General features: G+C 43.9%; 1 non-coding gene across 1 annotated transcript; it reads left to right on the top strand.

The window, feature by feature from the left end:
* Positions 1-19572: 19572 nt before the first annotated feature.
* On the top strand, positions 19573-19678 carry LOC121994590. Its single transcript, XR_006115787.1, has one exon. It is a non-coding gene; the product is annotated as a small nucleolar RNA R71 (small nucleolar RNA).
* The last annotated feature ends 1706 nt before the right edge of the window (positions 19679-21384 follow it).

Below are 21384 nucleotides of genomic sequence, written 5' to 3'. Positions count from 1 at the left end.
GATCTAAGCTAGTTCTTATTATTCTAGTCTTAAGTTGTGTTTGTTCATTTTCTTGTAGTATATTTTGTTCAACTTCATATTCGTCAATCAAATTTTCACTTGCTCCCCTAGATCAGTGCTAGCTTTAGTGAAATCAATTGGTTGGTATTGCGGTTGAGTTGAGTTAGTTTCTTTAATAATTTCGTCGAATTTTACATTAGTTGTTTCCTCAATTCTTAGAGTAGTTTTATTATAAAGTCTGTATCCTCTACAGTTTAGGGAGTACCTTACAAAGATTCCATTTTCTACTTTTGGTATGAATTTTCCTAAATATTCTCTTGTGTTTAGTATGTATACATGATGATCCTGTCCGAAAGCTGAATCAACGGACGTTGGGCACGTGGCGATCTCCGGGTCGATGACGTAGATCTCCGACTGGTCGCACGAACCTCCGGCGAACCTGCACAGAAGTCGGGCTGGGAAGGGGTTCCCGGCGACGACCCTCCGATGCTTAAGTCAGGTAAGTGAGTAGTGAAGAAGTGGCTCAAAATATTGTAGAATACGTACCTCCGGCGAAGTATAAGGCTCTTTATATAGAGCGGTGAAAGAGCTCATGCACACCTACCGAGGCAAACACGTGTCCTTAGCCCATACCTTGGTATGTGTTTGTCAGAAAGCTTACCTGACACCATACTGCTACAGTCCAGGCACGTCTTCGATGGGACAGCAGAACACCTCGTCGCCAGATTTGGAGTATGGCCTAGTCATAGGACTTGACAGCTGTCATAAGATGCTCCTTGTCCTTCTCTCCCTACCCATGCTGGGGCGTCCGTCCGGTCGGCTAGACGGGGCGTCCGCTCGGCCGGCACTCATCTTACGCCCGGCCGGACGGCACTCACATCACGTCCGGCCGTCCATATGCATCGGTATGTTGGGGAATCCTCGGTAAGGTGCTATGTAGGGACCACTAGCAGTATGTTACCTTATGTCTTCGGCCGAGCATGACTTCCGCTCGGCCCTTCGTTACTGTTCAATCGAGCGCCGGAACCCCCACTCCTGTCGGGGCGCCTTTTGCCATCGGTTATTCATCGGTCGGCCGACCGGTCCGCCCTTCTCCGGTCGACCACCTGGCCCCTTTACTTCCACGTGGCGTTGACCCCTCAAAATGGGGGCCCCCTGTTCTAACCGCTGGATCACTTGCCTCCCCCTCAAGTCTAGTCGAAGGAGGCGAAGTCCGACTGACTGGACTGCTGATCTGACTGAGTAACGGCCGCTACACTAGTCCGCTCGGCCAGGCTTAGGGATGCTCATCCGTTCGGCGGCGTCTTGCCCGTGCCTTGTATTCTCTTGGAATCCATGTCGAACCCTCTCCCCTACTGCCAAGCACGTGCACTGCGCGCAGTAAGGGGCGTTAATTAAATGTGACCCGTGTCCTGCTGACACGTGGCGATCTCGCTTTTGTCAGCGTATGGCGGTGGCGTTACCTCCGATGGGACATCCGCCGTTTGAAATGAACGGTTGGATGATCACCTCGTTCTTCACGACCTGGATCGGACGGTGGAAGCTGCTTGCTGCCGACGCTATAAAGCTCGCGACTTCTCCTCTTCGCCGCATTTCGGCTTCATCGATCCTCGACGCCCCACTGCTCCTTTCTTCTCCGGCGACCTTGCTTCTCCGACGACCCCGAAGCCCCTTGCGACCATCCTTTTGCTTGTAAGCCTTTCTTTTCCTCGCTTCTCCCTCCTTTTCTTCCTATTAGTCGTCTCTATCATTCTGCCCCCTTCTTTCCTTGCTTTATTTCCTTTTCCTTTCATTCCGCATTCGTTCCTGGCCCTATACCATGACTAGTACCTCACAGCAGACCGGCGGCGCTCCTGGTCTTTGGTATACGACCATGGAGAGCCGGTTTGACGAGGAGGACGCGCTGCGCCTCGCTCGGACCTATGAAATCCCTGCTGACCACCACATAGTGTTAGCCACCCCCGCCGACCGGCCTCATGAACCGCCGCCCGTCATCGTTCTTTTCTTCCGAGACCAATTTTTGGCCGGGCTACGCTTTCCACCCCATAAGTTTTTCTTGCAAGTTTGCAACTACTTTCGCATCCCGCTCGGCCAGCTAGTTCCAAATTCCATAAGGCTACTGAGCGGGGTGGTAATTCTCTTTAAACTGAACGGCATTCCCCTAGACCCCAAAAATTTCCACTACTTCTACTACCCTAAGCAAGCCGAATGGGGTACTTTCGTTTTCCAATCTAGGATTGGTTTTGTCCTTTTTGATAATATGCCGAGCTCCAACAAACACTGGAAGGATCATTTTTTCTACATGCGCTTCCCCGAGCCACCGGCCTTCCGAATCAAATGGCAGACGGCGATGCCAGCGCAACCGGAGCTCGGCAAGTTTAGGGGTGATCCAGCCTACCTTCATGCAGCCGACCGGCTGGTCGGCCAGCGTTATCACATCGACAAGCTGCTCCTTCCGGGAGTGATGTATATATTTGGCTTGTCCCCCATTCCAGCCGACCTGCCTTGCAGCATGAGTAAGTTCTCTTATCGTCCCTTTTCTTTTGTTCTAACTGATTTATTCTTTGCTTCCGCAGCCGAAGTTATGTGGCGCGCCAAGGCTACCGAGCGGCTGAAACTACGAGCCGCTGAGATCGAGGCGGCCAAGAATAAAGAGGTCGCCGAGCGGAGCTCGGACTTAGCTGGTCCGACTAGCGGAGAGGGTGAGGGGACTCAGAGTGTCCCCGAAGCCTTAGACGCTTCTGCCTCTCTCGGCGAGGCTGCGGACGATATAGAGCCTGCTCAAGTCGAGGTGGAGGGCCGCTCGGCTGACGAAGTTCCCCTGGCAACTCGAAAGCGCAGACGACCAGAGCCAGCTCCTCAACCAACTCCATCTGACGAACCGCAGTCCGAGCGGGGCGACGCGGCTCCAGTGCTGTCCGGAACGGTCTCCATAGAGAGTACCCCAGCGCCGCGCGGCTCTCCAAGGGCTACCTCCGAGGTGCCGCCCTCCAGTCCTCCCCGAACCATGCGACATCTTAGGCGATTGGGCGACCGTCCTTCTTCCTCCACCGGTGAGCCGTCCGGTAAAGCAGCTGTGCCCCAGGGTGATCCGAGCGGCCCGAGATTGATAAAAACTGTCCTGCGCCTTCCGTCAGAGGAATATATGGCGGCTGCTGATCGGCCAGTGGTCCCCGAGCAGCAGATCACCCTCACGGGTCCTCTTGCCAAAGCCTAGGAGGATGCTCGGCTCCGAGTTGCAATGATGGCTCCCGGTCAGCTAGGCGACAGCAATTTACAACAGGCGACCGGGGTATATTTTTTTGTCTTGTTAGTTATTTGGATTTAGTTTCTAACCTGTTCATATTCATTCGCAGAACTGGGTGGAGCAGATTGCCATCAGCGATCAATTGACCGAGCTGGAGGACGAGCTGAAAAAGCTCAAATCTGCGGGGGAAAACAGAGGCCAATCGACGACCGCTCTAGAGAAGGCCAAGAAGCTACTGGAGGCCGAACGGGGTAAATCCTCCGATCTGTCGGGTGAAGTGGCTCGACTCGAAGCTTTGGTGAAGCAGCGGGACAAGGAAATAAAGACTGCGACCACCCGGAAGCTTAAAGCCATCGATGACATGGATATGATGAAGGTAGAGAACCGGGGGCTAGAACAGCGAGTGAAGGAATTAGACGCCTTGCTGAAGACTGAACGGGAGGGCCGCTCGGCCGACCAGGTTAAAGCGGAAGGGGCTTTGAAAGATCTCCAGGCGGCCCTTAATGCTTCCGGAGCCACTCTTAAAGAATATCAAGATGGGGAGCCCGGTCGATCGACGGAAGCGCGCAAGGCTTTCGTCCGCTCGGACGAATTTGGCGAAAAGTTCGGCGACAAACTGTCCTTGACTTTTGAAGAGGCGATCAAAGTGGCGGTGGAATATCTGAAGACCAAAGGCCACATACCTGCTGAGCTATCCGTCCCCCCCGAAGATTTGGCAGTCATGATGGGCTCCATTCCCGACTCTCTCTTTAATTTTGATGATAGTGAATGAGGGGTTTATGAAATTTCTCTAAGTGTGCAATCTTTTGTATGCCTGCCGTTCGGGGCGAATATTATAATTTTTGTCTGTCCGCCGCTCGGCGTAAGAGAATTGTCTCCTTTTGTTATTTGTTTGTTCGACCAGCGTCCCATCTTTAACTTTCGTCTCGGTCACAGTTTTCTCGCGTCCAAGTACATTTTATAAAGGTGCCGCTCGGCCTCACGCTTCTATATTCCCGCCTCCTCGGCAGGCCCGATCTGAGGTCGGCCTTTACAACCGAGCAAGACCTTGCAGAAAGTTATCCGTCCGGAGAATTTATAGACCCCTGTTGCTCGCCTTTCAACGTCGAATTTTACCGTCAGCGCCTGACGATCTTCCGCTCGGTGGGTTTATAGACGCCGGCTCGTCTCTCGATTTTTAACGTCGGAGCTCGACGGTCTTCCGCTCGGCGGGTTTATAGACGCCGGCTCGTCTCTCGAATTTTAACGTCGGAGCTCGACGGTCTTCCGCTCGGCGAGTTTATAGACGCCGGCTCGTCTCTCGATTTTTAACGTCGGAGCTCGACGGTCTTCCGCTCGGCGGGTTTATAGACGCCGGCTCGTCTCTCGATATTTAACGTCGGAGCTCGACGGTCTTCCGCTCGGCGGGTTTATAGACGCCGGCTCGTCTCTCGATATTTAACGTCGGAGCTCGACGGTCTTCCGCTCGGCGGGTTTATAGACGCCGGCTCGTCTCTCGATATTTAACGTCGGAGCTTGACGGTCTTCCGCTCGGCGGGTTTATAGACGTTGGCTCGTCTCTCGATATTTAACGTCGGAGCTCGACGGTCTTCCGCTCGGCGGGTTTATAGACACTGGCTCGTCTCTCGATATTTAACGTCGGAGCTCGACGGCCTTCCGCTCGGATGATTTATAGACGTCGGCTCGTCTCTCGATTTTTAACGTCGGAGCTCGACGGTCTTCAAGGCTAAATTGACATAGCCGTTCGGCGAAGCTATTTGTCATCCTTCAATTATTTTGGCTTCCTGCATTACAGGTACATAGGCGACCAAAACGTATACGAAATTACATCAGTGCACCTCTTACCCAGCTCGGTACGGTTGAAGATGATTCGCGCTCCATGGCCGATCCAGCTGCCGCCCGTCTTCGTCTTCCAAATAATAAGCGCCCGAGCGGAGCTTTTCGATGATTTTGAAGGGGCCCGCCCAAGGAGCTTCTAGCTTGCCGACGTCGCCAACCGGCTTCACTTTCTTCCAGACAAGGTCGCCGACCTGGAAAGACCTGGGGATGACACGTCGGTTGTAGTTTTGCTTCATCCGTTACCGGTACGCCATCAGCCGGACGGACGCCTTGGCTCGCTCCTCGTCAACCAAATCTAGCTCCATGTTCCTCCGCTCAGCGTTGCCATCATCATAATTCTGGATCCGGGCGGACTCGACGCCGACTTCAACAGGAATCACCGCTTCGCCGCCGTACACCAAATGGAAAAGCGTGACGCCCGTTCCTTCCTTTGGGGTCGTTCGGATAGCCCACAGAACGCCCGGCACTTCATCCACCCAACTGTTGGTGCAATATCCCTTAGGTCAAGGTTGACTGGTTTGACCAAGCTTGAGTCTTGGTCATAGTTTCGATGTTTGACAATACATGTAGACACATGGACAATGCATGTGCAGTTGTTCATATGGGGAGATTCTGATCAGGGACTGATCAGTGTGAATGAAGAAGAGTCAAGTAGGTCAAAAGTGACCGGATACCTGACTGGAAAGTCCTAGTGAGTGAAGCTAGGTAGAAGGAAATCCTGGTGAGTGAAGCCAGGTGAAAGTCCTAGTGAGTGAAGCTAGGCAGAAGGAAATCCTGGTGAGTGAAGCCAGGTGAAAGTCCTAGTGAGTGAAGCTAGGCAGATGGAAAACCCTAGTGAGTGAAGCTAGGTGAAAGCCCTGGTGAGTGAAGTCAGGCAAGGGAAAATCCAGATGGATCAAGGATGATCAGACATCTGGTGTTGGGAAGTCCAAGTAGGTCAAAGGATTGACTGAATACTTGGCACGAAGAGAAAAGTCCAAGTGGGTCAAAGGGATTGACCGAACACTTGGTAGGGAGTTCTGGCAGGTCAAGGGAGTGACCAGATGCTAGGTATGATGTACCAACAGGTCAAGGTTGATCGGATGTTGGTTTGAGAGGCTTGGGACTTGGTTTTGGGCAAAAACCAAGAGCTTGATCGATCAGTGGATCGATCCAGGCCTTTCCTAGCGAACAGAGAGCCTCTGAATCGATCAGTGGATCGATCCAGAGGTCCCAATCGATCAGCCGATCGATTGGGACGCTGCTGCTTCGCGCGATGAGCGCTAGATCGATCCGTGGATCGATCCAGGCATTTGCCCAGAGCACAGAGGGGCTCTGGATCGATCTGTGAATCGATCCAAAGCCTCCCCAATCGATTGGGAGTTTTCGAATCGATCGGGATCCGACCGTTGCGTCGTATTTGAGCTGCAGGCGGACGTCTCCTTCAGCATCTCTTCACCGATTCATCTCAGATCTCTCGCCAGCTCCTCCACAGCTCTCTCAAAGCTCAGATCGCTAGTTCTTGAAGGATCTTGGAGGTTTTCCAAGTCAAGAGGCGGATCAAAGGCAAGGAGAAAAGTTAGGGCTAGGGTTTTCTATGCTTATTGTAAGCTTGTGCTTGTATTCTTGTATCCCTTCCCTTTCTTTTGTACTGAGAGTCTTGTAGGGCTTCTCCGCCTTCGGTAGTTACCAAAAAGGAGGTTTTTATTAGTGGAGGGTGCGTGAGTAGGTGTGGATCCTTGGACTAGTCACCTCTTGTGAGGTGGATACCAAGTAAACCAACCTTGTTAGCGTTGTGTGATTTGTTTCTGTATTTTCCGCTGCACATTTTCGAAGAAACAAGCAACGAAGAATTTCTAGCACGCGACGAGCTATTCACCCCCTTCTAGCTACTTTTCGGTCCCAACAAGTGGTATCAGAGCAAGGTTGCTCTTCACCGGAATCATCGCCGGAAGGGTCAAGCATAACAAGAAGAGCTAGAGGGTGAAGAAGTTGAAGCAAAATTGTCAAAGTCAAAGAAATTCAAAAGCTCAACTTCTACAATGGAATTCCGAGATGGGCTCGGATTCGACACGAGGGTAGCTCCACCATACACTTCCACGAGCTTCGATTCTTGGAAATCAAGAATCGAAAATTTTCTTATGATGGAGATAGAGCAATGGTTTGCTCTTATGGAAGGCTTCAAGACTCCAACAAACTCAAAGGGCAAAGTTCTCAAGAGGAGCAAGTGGAGCCAAGAGCAAGTCCAGAGGTGCGAGGCCAATGACAAAGTGACCAAGCTTTTGGTAAAGTTATTGCCAAACACCATCCTTTGTAAAATTGGAGAATTTGAAGATGTAAAGGAATTATGGAGTAAATTGGCCAAGCTTCATGAAGAGATCCCCTCCACTGTACAAGAGTAAGAAGAATCCAGAGAGGGTGACTCTTTGGAGCAAGACCAAGAGGAGGACTCCGAAGTTGATAGATGCTCAACTTCCGAAGAAGAGGAAGTCCAAGAAGCTTCATCCTCAAAGGAGTGCAATCAAAAGAGCAAGGAAGGAGCATATTCCTTGTTTCATGTACAAGAGGATGAAGAAGAAGGTGAAGCCTCCACCTCTAGGATTGAGGGGGAGCAATCTTCATTGACACCGGAGCAAGAGCAAGAAGAATCCTCCACATCCGGGTCAAGAGAAGATGAGGATGAAGAAGCTTCCACCTCCGCAAGTCAAGCAAAATCGAATGGAGGAATATCTTCGGATCAAAAGGAAGCTTCTACCTCCGGATCAAAAGGAGAAAATGTCATCCCTACACAAGAAGGTATAAATGTTTCAATTAAAAATAAAAATCATATAATATGTTTTGAGTGTAGGGAAAGTGGCCACTACAAGAGCAAGTGTCCCAACTTGGCCAAGAAGAAGGGTCAAGTGACACAAAAGGGGAAGGAGAAGCCCAAGAAGACCACCCCCAGGACAAAGAAGAGCAAGGAGCACATTGTGTGCTTCTTGTGTCAACAAAAAGGGCATTACCGAAGTCAATGCCCCAAGGGGAAGAAGATGGTTAAGGCTCAAGGAGGCACTAGTCAAGGGGGAGCCTCCAAGGTAAAGAAGAAGGTAATGTTATTGAGCCTACCACTTTACGTTATGGTAAAAAGCATGATAGTTCAAATTTCTATCATTTTAATACTATTTACCATGAAAATAGGAAGCATGATAGTGTTAAGGAAAAACATATAGTTTTTCATGCTAAAACTACCACACCTAGGGTTAGGAAGGTAGATGAAAATCTAGGTAAGAAAACTAAGGGTTTTAGTTATAAGCTTAGAAATAAAAATGCTCATGGGTTTAATGAAAAACCAAAATCTAAGGATTTAATGGTAGAAAATCAAGCCTTAAGGTCAAGGCTTGATAAAATTGAAAAGACCCTAAAAAGGATGAAAAATATCCTATTAGGGCAAAATGAACATAACCTAGGTTTAGGGGTACAAAAGTCATCCAATGGCCATAGAGGTTTGGGATACAAACCCAAAGCCAAAAAGGATGTGCCTAGTTATCATAGGGTTCCATATAGTTATGGAACAAGCCCTAAGTCTAGTGGGCAAGCCAAAAATACAAGGGAAGATATCCCTAGAAGTATCTTTGCAACCAAAGTGACTAAGACTTCTAAGAAGTCTAAGAAAGTCACTAACAAGGTCACAAGGGAGGCTATCCCTAGAGTTGACCTAGAAAATGTGACCAAGGCTTCTAAGAAGCCCAACAAGGTCACTAGGAAGGTATCTAGGGAAGTTATCCCTAGTGAATACCTAGGGCATCCAAGGAGCACCAATAGGTGTTGGGTTCCTAGGAGCATCTTCTCTACCCCATAGATGGGTTAGAGAGTGTCAACTCCAATTAGAAAGTTAGTTAACCAAACTTTGAGGAAATTGACACTCAAGGAGCATTTTCAAGGTTTTTGTTAACCTTTGAAAATGAAATGGAATTATTATTTACTCTTTGAAAGAGTAAAATGTGCCTAATGGTGGAAAAATTGATTTTATCTTTAATGGCATAAATTGGGAAAACCTAGAGAAATACCAAGTTGGGATTTTGGTATTCTCTTAGAAATTTAAGGCAATCCGGGCCTTGATTTACGTGTTTACTCTTGAGGAAAAATGGAATATGCCAACATTTGAGGATATGCTTAATTTTTAAGTGGCATAAACAAATCAAGAGAAATAGAAATGTCAATTTAGGTTTTGGCACTTCTTTAAAGCATTTAGGGCAATCTAGGTTTAACATTTTAAGTTAAAACAAGTGGAAATAGCTAAGTGGTTAAGGATACTTAGATAGGAAATCTAGGTATATTTTATTTATGCTAAACCTTGCCATGATTGTTTACCCATCATATGCCATGACATCATGTCTATTTTTGCATTCATGTTTTATTATGAAAAATCCAAAAAATACCATGTCATGACATTCATACATCATGTAGTTATAGGATATTTTCTTTTGAAAAGTTATTTCCTTTTGATGTATGCCATAACATAATCATGCATTAAGGTTAATTCATTGTAATTAAGGACAAATGGCATTTAACAACACTTATTAACAAGTGACATCCTAGGTGAATGTCTAATATCTCTAAAATGCCTAGATAGATATGCATGATCCCTAAAATAGGGCAAAACCAAAATCTCACATCTCACAAGGACTATAAGGTGACTTGTATGTGTTTTAGTGCACATTAGATACAAGCGAGATGTTAGGAAGATGAATAAAACTCAAGATGCTGATTTAGTGCATTCTTTTGAGTTTTAGAGTCATCAAAACACATAGTTATGTGTTTTCCCATCATTGGGAAAGTTAATGTACAAGTCATGTGCATTAAGCCCAAGGAATGTGATGGGATATTGATTTTGAAAATTATTTTAAAAAGTTTTTGGAAAACCTTGGTGAAGACTATCTTTTGATAGTAATCACCATTGAATAGCTAGACACAAACTTGAAGAAAACGCTGAAGTTTTAGCAAGTTTTCAAGCTTGTGTCAATTTTTGAAAATATGATGTATTTTCATAGAAAACTATTTTTACATGATAAAGTATGCCCTAAATAATGTATACACGAAATTTCATGATTTTTGAATTTTTGTAGAATTTTCTAGGGGTTTCTGAAGTTGGCTGAAGTCGAAATTCAGCAACTATCAGAGCTCCGATCGATCCATGGATCGATTGGAGTGTATGAATCGATCAGTGGATCGATTCAGAAGGCAATTCTCGCGAGCAGAAGCTCACTGGATCGATCAGCCGATCGATCTACACATCTTGAATCGATCAGTGGATCGATTCAGATAGGTTCAATCGATTAGAACCCAACTCCAATCGATCCAGGATTCTGATTTTGGCTGGGAAAGCTTATTTTCATCATTTTAAACCTATTTTAGTCTAGGTAACCATTCCTAACCCCTCAAAATATATTTGTATACATAAAAAGGGTGTTTTCATGTTGAAAACAAGGATGGTTTGGTTAAGGGAGACTAAGTTGAAGTTTAGGTTGAGGTTTGCTTAAAATTTTTGAACAATTGAACCTCAAAACTTCTAAATTTGGGTTCCTAAAGGTTTAGGGATTCCAAGTCATTGTTGGTGCAATGACAGAAGTTACTACCATGTCTTTAGGGGGAGGGACTCTTTAAAGACATGAATTTTTTTTTTTCATGAACCTTGGAAGGTGGTTAACCTTCTTTTCGGAAAATGCTCATGAATGAGCGTTAGAACTTGAAATTGGGAGTGGATATCCTCATTATTTCAAGTGGTATTTCAAATGTAGGGAAAATGAAGGGTATGGGACCTTCATTATGATGTTGATCACAACCTTGAGAAACTCTTCAGGGGAAGAGTTTAAAAAGGGATAAAGGTTCAACGAGTGAAGTTGTAACCAATGATAAGTATCTCTTCAGAGGGAGAGATAGTGGTTGTTTGATGTGTGCCAATAGGGGGAGAATGTGTGGTTTAAGTTAGGCCTTCATTACCTATGGGGGAGGTCATAGGGGGAGAATGAAGGGAACCAACATTCATACTTTGGCATGAAGAGAGTTAAGGCTGTGGGATTAGCTTAACTCAGAGTAGTCCAAACTTAAAGGTATTGTCAAACATCAAAAAGGGGGAGATTGTTGGTGCAATATCCCTTAGGTCAATGTTGACTGGTTTGACCAAGCTTGAGTCTTGGTCATAGTTTCGATGTTTGACAATACATGTAGACACATGTACAATGCAGGTGCAGTTGTTCATATGGGGAGATTCTGATCAGGGACTGATCAGTGTAAATGAAGAAGAGTCAAGTAGGTCAAAAGTGACCGGATACCTGACTGGAAAGTCCTAGTGAGTGAAGCTAGGTAGAAGGAAATTCTGGTGAGTGAAGCCAGGTGAAAGTCCTAGTGAGTGAAGCTAGGCAGAAGGAAATCCTGGTGAGTGAAGCTAGGCAGAAGGAAATCCTGGTGAGTGAAGCCAGGTGAAAGTCCTAGTGAGTGAAGCTAGGCAGATGGAAAACCCTAGTGAGTGAAGCTAGGTGAAAGCCCTGGTGAGTGAAGTCAGGCAAGGGAAAATCCAGATGGATCAAGGATGATCAGACATCTGGTGTTGGGAAGTCCAAGTAGGTCAAAGGATTGACTGAATACTTGGCACGAAGAGAAAAGTCCAAGTGGGTCAAAGGGATTGACCGAACATTTGGTAGGGAGTTCTAGCAGGTCAAGGGAGTGACCAGATGCTAGGTATGATGTACCAACAGGTCAAGGTTGACCGGATGTTGGTTTGAGAGGCTTGGGACTTGGTTTTGGGCAAAACCAAGAGCTGGATCGATCAGTGGATCGATCCAGGAGCTGGATCAATCAGTGGATCGATCCAGGCCTTTCCTAGCAAACAGAGAGCCTCTGAATCGATCAGTGGATCGATCCAGAGGTCCCAATCGATCAGCCGATCGATTGGGACGCTGCTGCTTCGCGCGATGAGCGCTGGATCGATCCAGGCATTTTTCCAGAGCACAGAGGCGCTCTGGATCGATCCATGAATCGATCCAAAGCCTCCCCGATCGATTGGGAGTTTTCGAATCGATCGGGATCCGACCGTTGCGTCGTATTTGAGCTGCAGGCGGACGTCTCCTTCAGTATCTCTTCACCGATTCATCTCAGATCTCTCGCCAGCTCCTCCACAGCTCTCTCAAAGCTCAGATCGCCAGTTCTTGAAGGATCTTGGAGGTTTTCCAAGTCAAGAGGCGGATCAAAGGCAAGGAGAAAAGTTAGGGCTAGGGTTTTCTACGCTTATTGTAAGCTTGTGCTTGTATTCTTGTATCCCTTCCCTTTCTTTTGTACTGAGAGTCTTGTAGAGCTTCTCCGCCTTCGGTAGTTACCGAAAAGGAGGTTTTTATTAGTGGAGGGTGCGTGAGTAGGTGTGGATCCTTGGACTAGTCACCTCTTGTGAGGTGGATACCAAGTAAACCAACCTTGTTAGCGTTGTGTGATTTGTTTCTGTATTTTCCGCTGCACATCTTCGAAGAAACAAGCAACGAAGAGCGTCTAGCACGCGACGAGCTATTCACCCCCCACTCTAGCTACTTTTCGGTCCCAACACCAACTTCCTCCCAGATGGTCGAGCCGAGCGCGCAAAATGCGAAGAATTTCCCGATTGGCTACTTCGGCTTGACCATTGCTCTGGGGGTACGCCACGGACGTGTAGTGCTATTCAATACCATAGCTTTTGCACCAATCTTCGAGCAACTTTCCTGTGAATTGCCGCCCCTTGTCGGAAACAAGTCGGCGAGGGATGCCGAACCGGCAGATGATATGTTGCCAGATAAATTTCTTGACCATCTGCTCGGTGATCTTTGCTAGCGGCTCGGCCTTGTTACGCTCCGCAAGTGTATGGAAATGTCGCAAGTAATATAAAAGATTATCGTATCCATAGGGACTGGAATAAGCACTAGAAATGTCTCAATGCGAATTAGCTAAACAACTATCCAATTGTTTCAAATGCAAAGTGAAGGTAAACAAATCTAATATTAAAGATCAACAAACAAGAGTTTAGTGTTTTGGGTTATGATAAAGGGAGATTCTAGGAGTTTCGGTTTCTTTGTAAGATTTCTTGAATGTAAATGGTTCACCAATTCTTATCCCTCAATTGTCAAACACTAGTAGAAAGTTACCGGTTCTCTCTTGCAATAGATAACCGGCTAAGGACTGAGAAATGTATCTAAATATGATCAATTAGACGTGAACCTACGTTGTCCTTACACAGAAGCGCACCTATTACTATGCCTTCCTCGGATATCAACATAGAAGCCCACAACTTATTAATCTATCAAGATATAAGAAACTAATCACAAGATCCATTCTACTCTCTTGAATATTCCTATTTCCTCTTCAAGATTATCTCTCAAACGTCCTTACACGGGCTTGCACCTGTCACGTGGATCCCTCGGATGATCGAGTGAGAGTTTATCTTTACAAAGTCCACAAGAAATCCAAACAATCAATCAAGAATGAGAATTAAGCACAAATCACCATTAATCATTCAAGATCTAATTGATACAAGCAAACCAATGTCATTGAAACAAGAAATTGGCAAATCCACAAGAGATTACATCAATCCATCATACAAATACTCCCTTAATCCTAGAATACAAGATCTACTCCATGAATCGAGGAAGAATACCCGAAGAAATAAAGATTACAAGCATTTCTTAAATCCCCAATCCAAGAAACCAAGAAAAGGGGAAAAGAGAAAACTTATCTATGAAGAAGCCTCGTCTTCGGATCCAATTCTCGCTCCGGAGTCGAAATCGTCAAGAACTCCCCTCGAATCGCCGAGAAATCCTCCCAAGAATGGGAGGAAACCACCAAATCTTGCCTTCTCCCAAAGGGGGAGAGATCCCCTTTCAATTCATGAAGGAGGGTTTAAATAGAGGAGGAAATCGGGCGCCACACGGCCCCATGACACGGCTGTGTGAGATTCACACGGGCCAAAGCTGCACGGCCGTGTGACTCACACGGCCAGGGCCCTTCTGTTCTCTGGAAATGCTACACGGCCGTGTGGTGCACACGGCCACCACCTGCTTGGCCTCTGGAAACCTCACACGGCCATGTAGATCTACACGACCATGTAAGGCATCTGCTCTAATTTCTTCAAATCAAGACACGGCCGTGTGAGATTCACACGGCCATGTCCTCTTCCCTTCCTGTTAAAACTACACGGTCGTGTGTGGTACACGGCCTGATGCTCTCTCCCTTCAATTCCTTCCAAGCTTGTCCGAGGACGCATAATCTTCACCAATTTCGACTCCTGTGTACAGAAAATGCACAAAAACAGATCTCCGAACCAAAAGAGTAAATATGCTAAAAGGAAAGCTGGAAGTATAAAATTGCATAGATCAAGCATGCTCAAAGTATGTAAATGTGCGTAAAAACATGCATAAAAGAGTATATAATCTACGCACATCACACCCCCAGACTTAAACCTTTGCTTGTCCTCAAGCAAAATGCTGCAGTCTAAATTCATATGTTCTACAACACATTCATAAAACCTAGTGCACTTTCCTAACTCTATCAAAAAGTTTCATTAACAAGCGTGATCATGGAAACAAGTAAAGTATGGTTCAAGCATAAGAATATTGTGCACAGTGTAAAAGTAACTCAACACCCTTCAAGTTTCAATCCATGTCCTAGTCAAGTCATCATCAAATTTGAATTCCTAGTGTTTCCAGTGAAAGACAAGTAACCATTGATAGACACTTACTCACCATTCACTTGGTTCATATTTCTCAACTAACCCAAGGTCTCAAAGGTGTGCTCAATCTCAAGGGAAGCTAAGCAGTCATTTCCCCAGTAACCTAACTCGGTCTCAAAGGGGTGACTTGCTAGATTCCACTCATGACAACTATTTTTTATATCCCTTATTTTTTTTTATAAGTGTTTGCATTGTGCAAAACTTATTCACAAATGTACTTTTAGCACACATGTTGGGATATTTTGATTTTTCCAAATGAGCTTTAATGATTTGAGCCTCATCCAGTAACCAAAATGAAAGTTGAGAAATCACCATGGAAACCAAGTACTAAGCAAACAAGATGAATCATGACTATTTCAATGACATCAACTATTCAAGCATCAAGCACAAGTGTAGTGAAGATAAATTCCTTAAGGTTGAACCAAAACTAAAACTCATCACCATAAGATTCTTAGCTTATTAATGCTTCCCAAGATAGAAAAAAGAACTACACAAAGTTTACTACTAGCATCATTCGAACATCATGAATCAAGACAATAATCGTGCTAACATTTCACTTGAATCCAAGAAAGCATATAAGTGAAGATTTGATGTTCTCAAAGATTTTTTTTTTTTGCCATGATTATTTCAAAAACAAGCAAAATAAAGCAACAAGCAATGAAAATATGAACCAACATGAAAAACTAACAAAAACTAAAAACTAAAAACCAAACTAAACAGTACATGACACCCCCCCAGACTTAAACTTTTCATCGTCCTGATGAAATCAATATGGTGGAGGAGGTGGACGAGGGAAAGGAGGTCTACGACGTGGTTAGCCAATAGGAAAACTAGGAAAACCTGAAATCTCACCCAAGGATCTATGATACTCATATAAAGCATCTACTTGTTGGCTAGTAAGCATCATGCTCTGCATAAAATTTCTCATCCTAGCCTGATCAGTATCATAATCCTGCACAAACTCAGCCACTTGACCTTGAAAATTCCTCGTAAACTGAAAATGATTTTGTACCTCCCTAAACTGATCATCAGATAAAGAGAAGCGCCCCTCCAACATTTTTCGTTGGGAATCTTGCTTCTCATGAAGTGATTCTAGAGACGTACGAAAATCTGAAAAATCAAACCTAGAAGATCCCGTGCCATATGCAAAAGAATGCCTAGCGGGCTCCATAAAACTAGAAGGCTGCGGGTGTCCATATGACGAGGGCTCATGATGTGGCTCAGTGTCTCCAGGTATAGAAGGGTTATCCTCAAAATCTAACTCAGAAATTACCCAATTAGCCGGCTTACGAATAGTAGTTCGTTCAGGAAAAGGAAGGCGTAAAGGAGAACCACTCCTCCTAGGAAACGCGAAACCATTCTCATCCCGAACGATCATTTTCATAGCAAGACATGCATCAATGTCAATCATGTCATTACCATGAATTATTTCCAACCCATCAACATCAAGATTTAAATTATAAGCTATTCGGGTAATCAAACCACCAAAAACAATTGATCCCGATGATGCCCTAGCAGATCTTAATAAGGTTTGAACAAAATGAAAACCAGAATCAAATTCAACCTTATAAAGCATAGCCCATAAAGCATAAAGCTCTATCTTTTTAACCACCCCATCACTCTCTCCCCTACCAAAAATAGTTTTACCCATGACTCTATGTAGATACCTAAAGATGGGGTTTTGCATATGGGAGGCCTTAGCTCTTGAAGGCTCATAAGGTTGATCTAACCCAGTTATTGCATTCCAAAAATGATTCCAATTAAACCTTGGATCAAACCTACGAGGGTTACCGGTGGTTAATCCAAAACAAGAATTAAAGTCACTAAATGCCCATAGAAATTCTTGATTCATTAGTCTAAATGAGATTTTTCCAAAATAATCATCTTCATTAGTAAAATGGACATCCAATGAACTTAAAAATTCCAAAACAAGACGAGGATATGTAGGCAAATGTGTGTACATAATAACACTCCAATCCAAAAATCCAATCATCAAATCTACATCTTCCCTAATTCCAAGCATATCAAGAACAGTTGGGTCCATATATCTAGTACACACTATCTTTCTATTGACAAGAATTGCAAATCTAGTTACTTGATCATCATTTCTAAACACAATATTGAATTCATTGTCATTACCTTCGTTGCGTGAAGTCCTTTTGCCTTTGCCCTTCACTGGTTGTTTTCCTTTGTCCCTTGATGGCTCCTTCTCTTTGTCTCCACTGGATCCACCACCTCCTTTGCGAAGTTTCTTCAAAATATTGGACATCTTGATGAGTTTAGATAGGGGAAGAATTATCTAGGGTTGGAAAAATGGAACTCAAAGAACAAAACTTCAAAGAGCAAAGATCTTAGGTTAGGAGAACAAAAAGTCCAAGTCTTAGAGAGGAGGAGAATCCAGATCTAAGAGATCTTGAGAGATTAGAGAGGAGTTTTTAAGAGATTGGGAGAGAAATATATGTTTTGGAGAGTTGGGGGTGTGCGGAACACGGCCAAGATCTGGCCATGTAAGGTAGAAAGAAGACTTTAATAACTCTCCTACACAGGCCGTGCAGATCCACACGACCTCCCCCTCTTCCTTCTCTGGATTCTTCGCACGGCCGTGTTTGAGACACGGCCTCTCCATCTTTCTTCTCGGGATTCTTTACACGGCCGTGTTTGAGACACGACCTCTCCATCTTTCTTCTCGGGATTCTTTACACGGCCGTGTTTGAGACACGGCCTAGACCTTTTTCTCCTCGGGAGATCCTACACGGTCGTGTCTGGATGACACGACCCAAGCACTTCCCTTCTCTGCAACATTTGCCTGGCCGTGTATAGCACACGGCCGGGCTCTGTTTTGCACCTAACCTGAAAACAAAATTAAAATAATGCATCAAACTAAAAGAAATTAAAATATAAATCAAAACTAACTAAAAGAACCCTTGGGTTGCCTCCCAAGAAGCGCTTGTTTAAGGTCTTTAGCTCGACCAAACTTGATCATTCACTTCTTTTCCTCGCCCTTGGAGGACAGATATACTTTTCATTTTTGTTGGGAGATCTTCTCCCAACATCTTCCACCACATTGTCTCCTTCGTTTGGTGGCCTTCCATGAGGATGGAAATTCCATTCCTCAAGTTTATAAATGCTTGTCCTGCTACAAGCATTTAAAAGAGACGAGACATGGTTAGAGATATTAGATAAATCATATTCCAACCTTTCCTTACCAATTACCAAAGAAAGCTTATGATTTTTGACATCAATTATAGCTCCAGCTGTAGCAAGGAAAGGTCTTCCTAATATGATAGGAATCCTGGGGTCCTCTTCCATGTCCAACACGACAAAATCTGTGGGAATAACATTCCCATCCACCTCTACTGGCACATCTTCTATAATACCCAAAGGGTACCTGCAGGAATAATCGGTAAGTTGAAGTGCCATAGTAGTAAGTTTAATGTTTTTGAGACCTAATTTATTACAAATTGAATAGGGAATGAGGCTAACACTTGCCCCCAAATCACAAAAAGCTTTTTCAAAAAATTCTTTTCCTATGTTGCAAGGAATATAAAAGCTCCCTAGGTCCTTTAGTTTTGGGGAAGTGTTCTTCTCCAAAATAGCACTACATTCCTCACTAAGCGCAATGGTCTCAACCTCTCCTCTTCTTCTCTTGTTTGACATGAGATCCTTCAGGAATTTGGCAAATCTAGGCATTTGAAGAATAGCATCAATAAGAGGTACCTCTACACAAATTTCCTTAACTTTTTCTAAAAACTTGCCAAATTCTTCATCTTTCTTGAGCATTGTAAGTCTCTGAGGAAAAGGGACAGCTTTGCTATGATGGTTCAGTGGAAGAGTCTCTTTAACCTCAATGGTACTCTCCTCATTAGCTTGAATCTGATTTGGTATAAGAGGAGAGAGCTCTTCTTCTTTTTGTATCCCTTTTGGAGCAGTCACTTGGGAGTCTCCCAAGGTCCGTCCGCTCCTAAGCTCAATTCTATTTCAATGCTCCATAAGATTCACATCAGGTTTTCCTGGAAGTTGTCCTGGTGCTCTGGATGATGAGGAAGCTAGTTGGGCAATTTGACTATCCTGGATCTTTTGATGCTTTTCAGAATTATCCATTCTCTGAATGAGCTTTGCTAAATCTTGCTTTATTTCATTCTGACTTGAGATAATTTCTTCAAGCATCTTTTCAATATTTGACTTTGGTAAGCCTTGAGAAGATAGATGTTGAAAATTTTGTTGCCCAGCTTGAAAATTTGGTCTTGCCCCCATAGATGGTCCTTGATCTTGATTATTTCTGTAAGAAAAATTGGGATGGCTCTTCCATCCAGGGTTATAAGTATTTGAGTATGGGTTGTTCTGCCTTTGATTGTAACTCATGATTGCATCACATTGTTCCAATTGATTGATTTGTGCAGTGATAGCTCCCAATGGACATGAGTCATTTGAGTGCTCTGAACTCCCACATACTTGACAAGATGTACTAATAGCATTGACCATATTAGCACTAGTCCCCATATTCTCAAATTTCTTTGTAAGAGCGTCTAATTTTGCAGACAAAAGAGTGACTGCATCTACATCAAACTTCCCTGATGCTTTAATTGCTGGGTTTACAGAAGAATAGCCACCACTTCTTTCATTTGCCCATTGATGATGATTTTGTGCTACACTGTCAATAATTTCTTCAGCTTCATCTAAATTTTTATTCATAAGTACCCCTCCAGCAGCTGAATCAAGGGACACTTTGGTATGATAGTTGATACCATTATAAAAAGTGTGCAACACTAACCATCTTTCCAACCCATGATGTGGGCATTGTCTGAGCATACTATTATATCTATCCCATGCTTCAAAAAGAGATTCTGAGTCAGTTTGCTTGAAGCTTGCAATTAAATTCCTCATATGAGCTGTTTTTCTTGGTGGATAAAATTTATCAAGAAACTGTTGCTCACACTGCTCCCAAGTGGTGATGCTATTAGGGGCCAAAGAATTCAGCCATTGCTTTGCCCTATCTCTTAAAGAAAACCCAAATAATAATAATCTAACTGCTTCTGAAGGAACTCCATTCATTTTCATGGTACCACATATTTCATAAAAGACCTCTAAGTGTTGATTGGGGTCTTTATGAGGTCCTCCACCAAATTGGTTCTGCTGCACCATAGATATAATTGCGGGTTTGATCTCAAAGTTATTAGCTTCCACTGAAGGTCTTGAAATACTAGATCGAAAACCTCTTGCATAAGGTGCTGCATAATCCTTGAGTGGTCTATTCGCCATGTTCAAATGTTCCTGTTCTTCAATTTGCCTTTGCAGAATTCTTCTTTTATGGAAAGTTCTGTCAATCTCAGGGTCAAAAGGAAAGAATTCCCCTGCAAAGTTAGATCTTCGCATACACAAGAACAAGATAGCAAATGACAATTCAACAGAAAAAGAAAAATAAAAGAATCAAAAATGCAGAATTGAATTTGTACAAAAAGAATTAATAAGAAGTAAAAGTTATACAAGAAAGTAAAAACAGAAAGCTAATGATTAGTTACAACTATGCAATATAAAAGGAAAACAAATGTTATGTTTAGTCTAACTCAATTGATAATTCCTAATGTTATAGTGCAGTCCCCGACAACGGCGCTAAAAACTTGTTACGCTCCGCAAGTGTACGGAAATGTCGCAAGTAATATAAAAGATTATCGTATCCACAGGGACTGGAGTAAGCACTAGAAATGTCTCAATGCGAATTAGCTAAACAACTATTCAATTGTTTCAAATGCAAAGTGAAGGTAAACAAATCCAATATTAAAGATCAACAAACAAGAGTTTAGTGTTTTGGGTTATGATAAAGGGAGATTCTAGGAGTTTCGGTTTCTTTGTAAGATTTCTTGAATGTAAATGGTTCACCAATTCTTATCCCTCAATTGTCAAACACTAGTAGAAAGTTGTCGGTTCTCTCTTGCAATAGATAGCCGGCTAAGGACTGAGAAATGTATCTAAATATGATCAATTAGACGTGAACCTACGTTGCCCTTACACAGAAGCGCACCTATTACTATGCCTTCCTCGGATATCAACATAGAAGCCCACAACTTATTAATCTATCAAGATACAAGAAACTAATCACAAGATCCATCCTACTCTCTTGAATATTCCTATTTCCTCTTCAAGATTATCTCTCAAACGTCCTTACACGGGCTTGCACCTGTCACGTGGATCCCTCGGATGATCGAGTGAGAGTTTATCTTTACAAAGTCCACAAGAAATCCAAACAATCAATCAAGAATGAGAATTAAGCACAAATCACCATTAATCATTCAAGTTCTAATTGATACAAGCAAACCAATGTCATTGAAACAAGAAATTGGCAAATCCACAAGAGATTACATCAATCCATCATACAAATACTCCCTTAATCTTAGAATACAAGATCTACTCCATGAATCGAGGAAGAATACCCGAAGAAATAAAGATTACAAGCATTTCTTAAATCCCCAATCCAAGAAACCAAGAAAAGGGGAAAAGAGAAAACTTATCTATGAAGAAGCCTCGTCTTCGGATCCAATCCTCGCTCCGGAGTCGAAATCATGAAGAACTCCCCTCGAATCGCCGAGAAATCCTC

Source organism: Zingiber officinale, chromosome 1B (genome assembly GCF_018446385.1).
Source record: "Zingiber officinale cultivar Zhangliang chromosome 1B, Zo_v1.1, whole genome shotgun sequence".
In the NCBI taxonomy this organism is placed as follows: Eukaryota; Viridiplantae; Streptophyta; class Magnoliopsida; order Zingiberales; family Zingiberaceae; genus Zingiber; species Zingiber officinale.
This window is presented reverse-complemented; position numbering and strand designations above follow the sequence as displayed.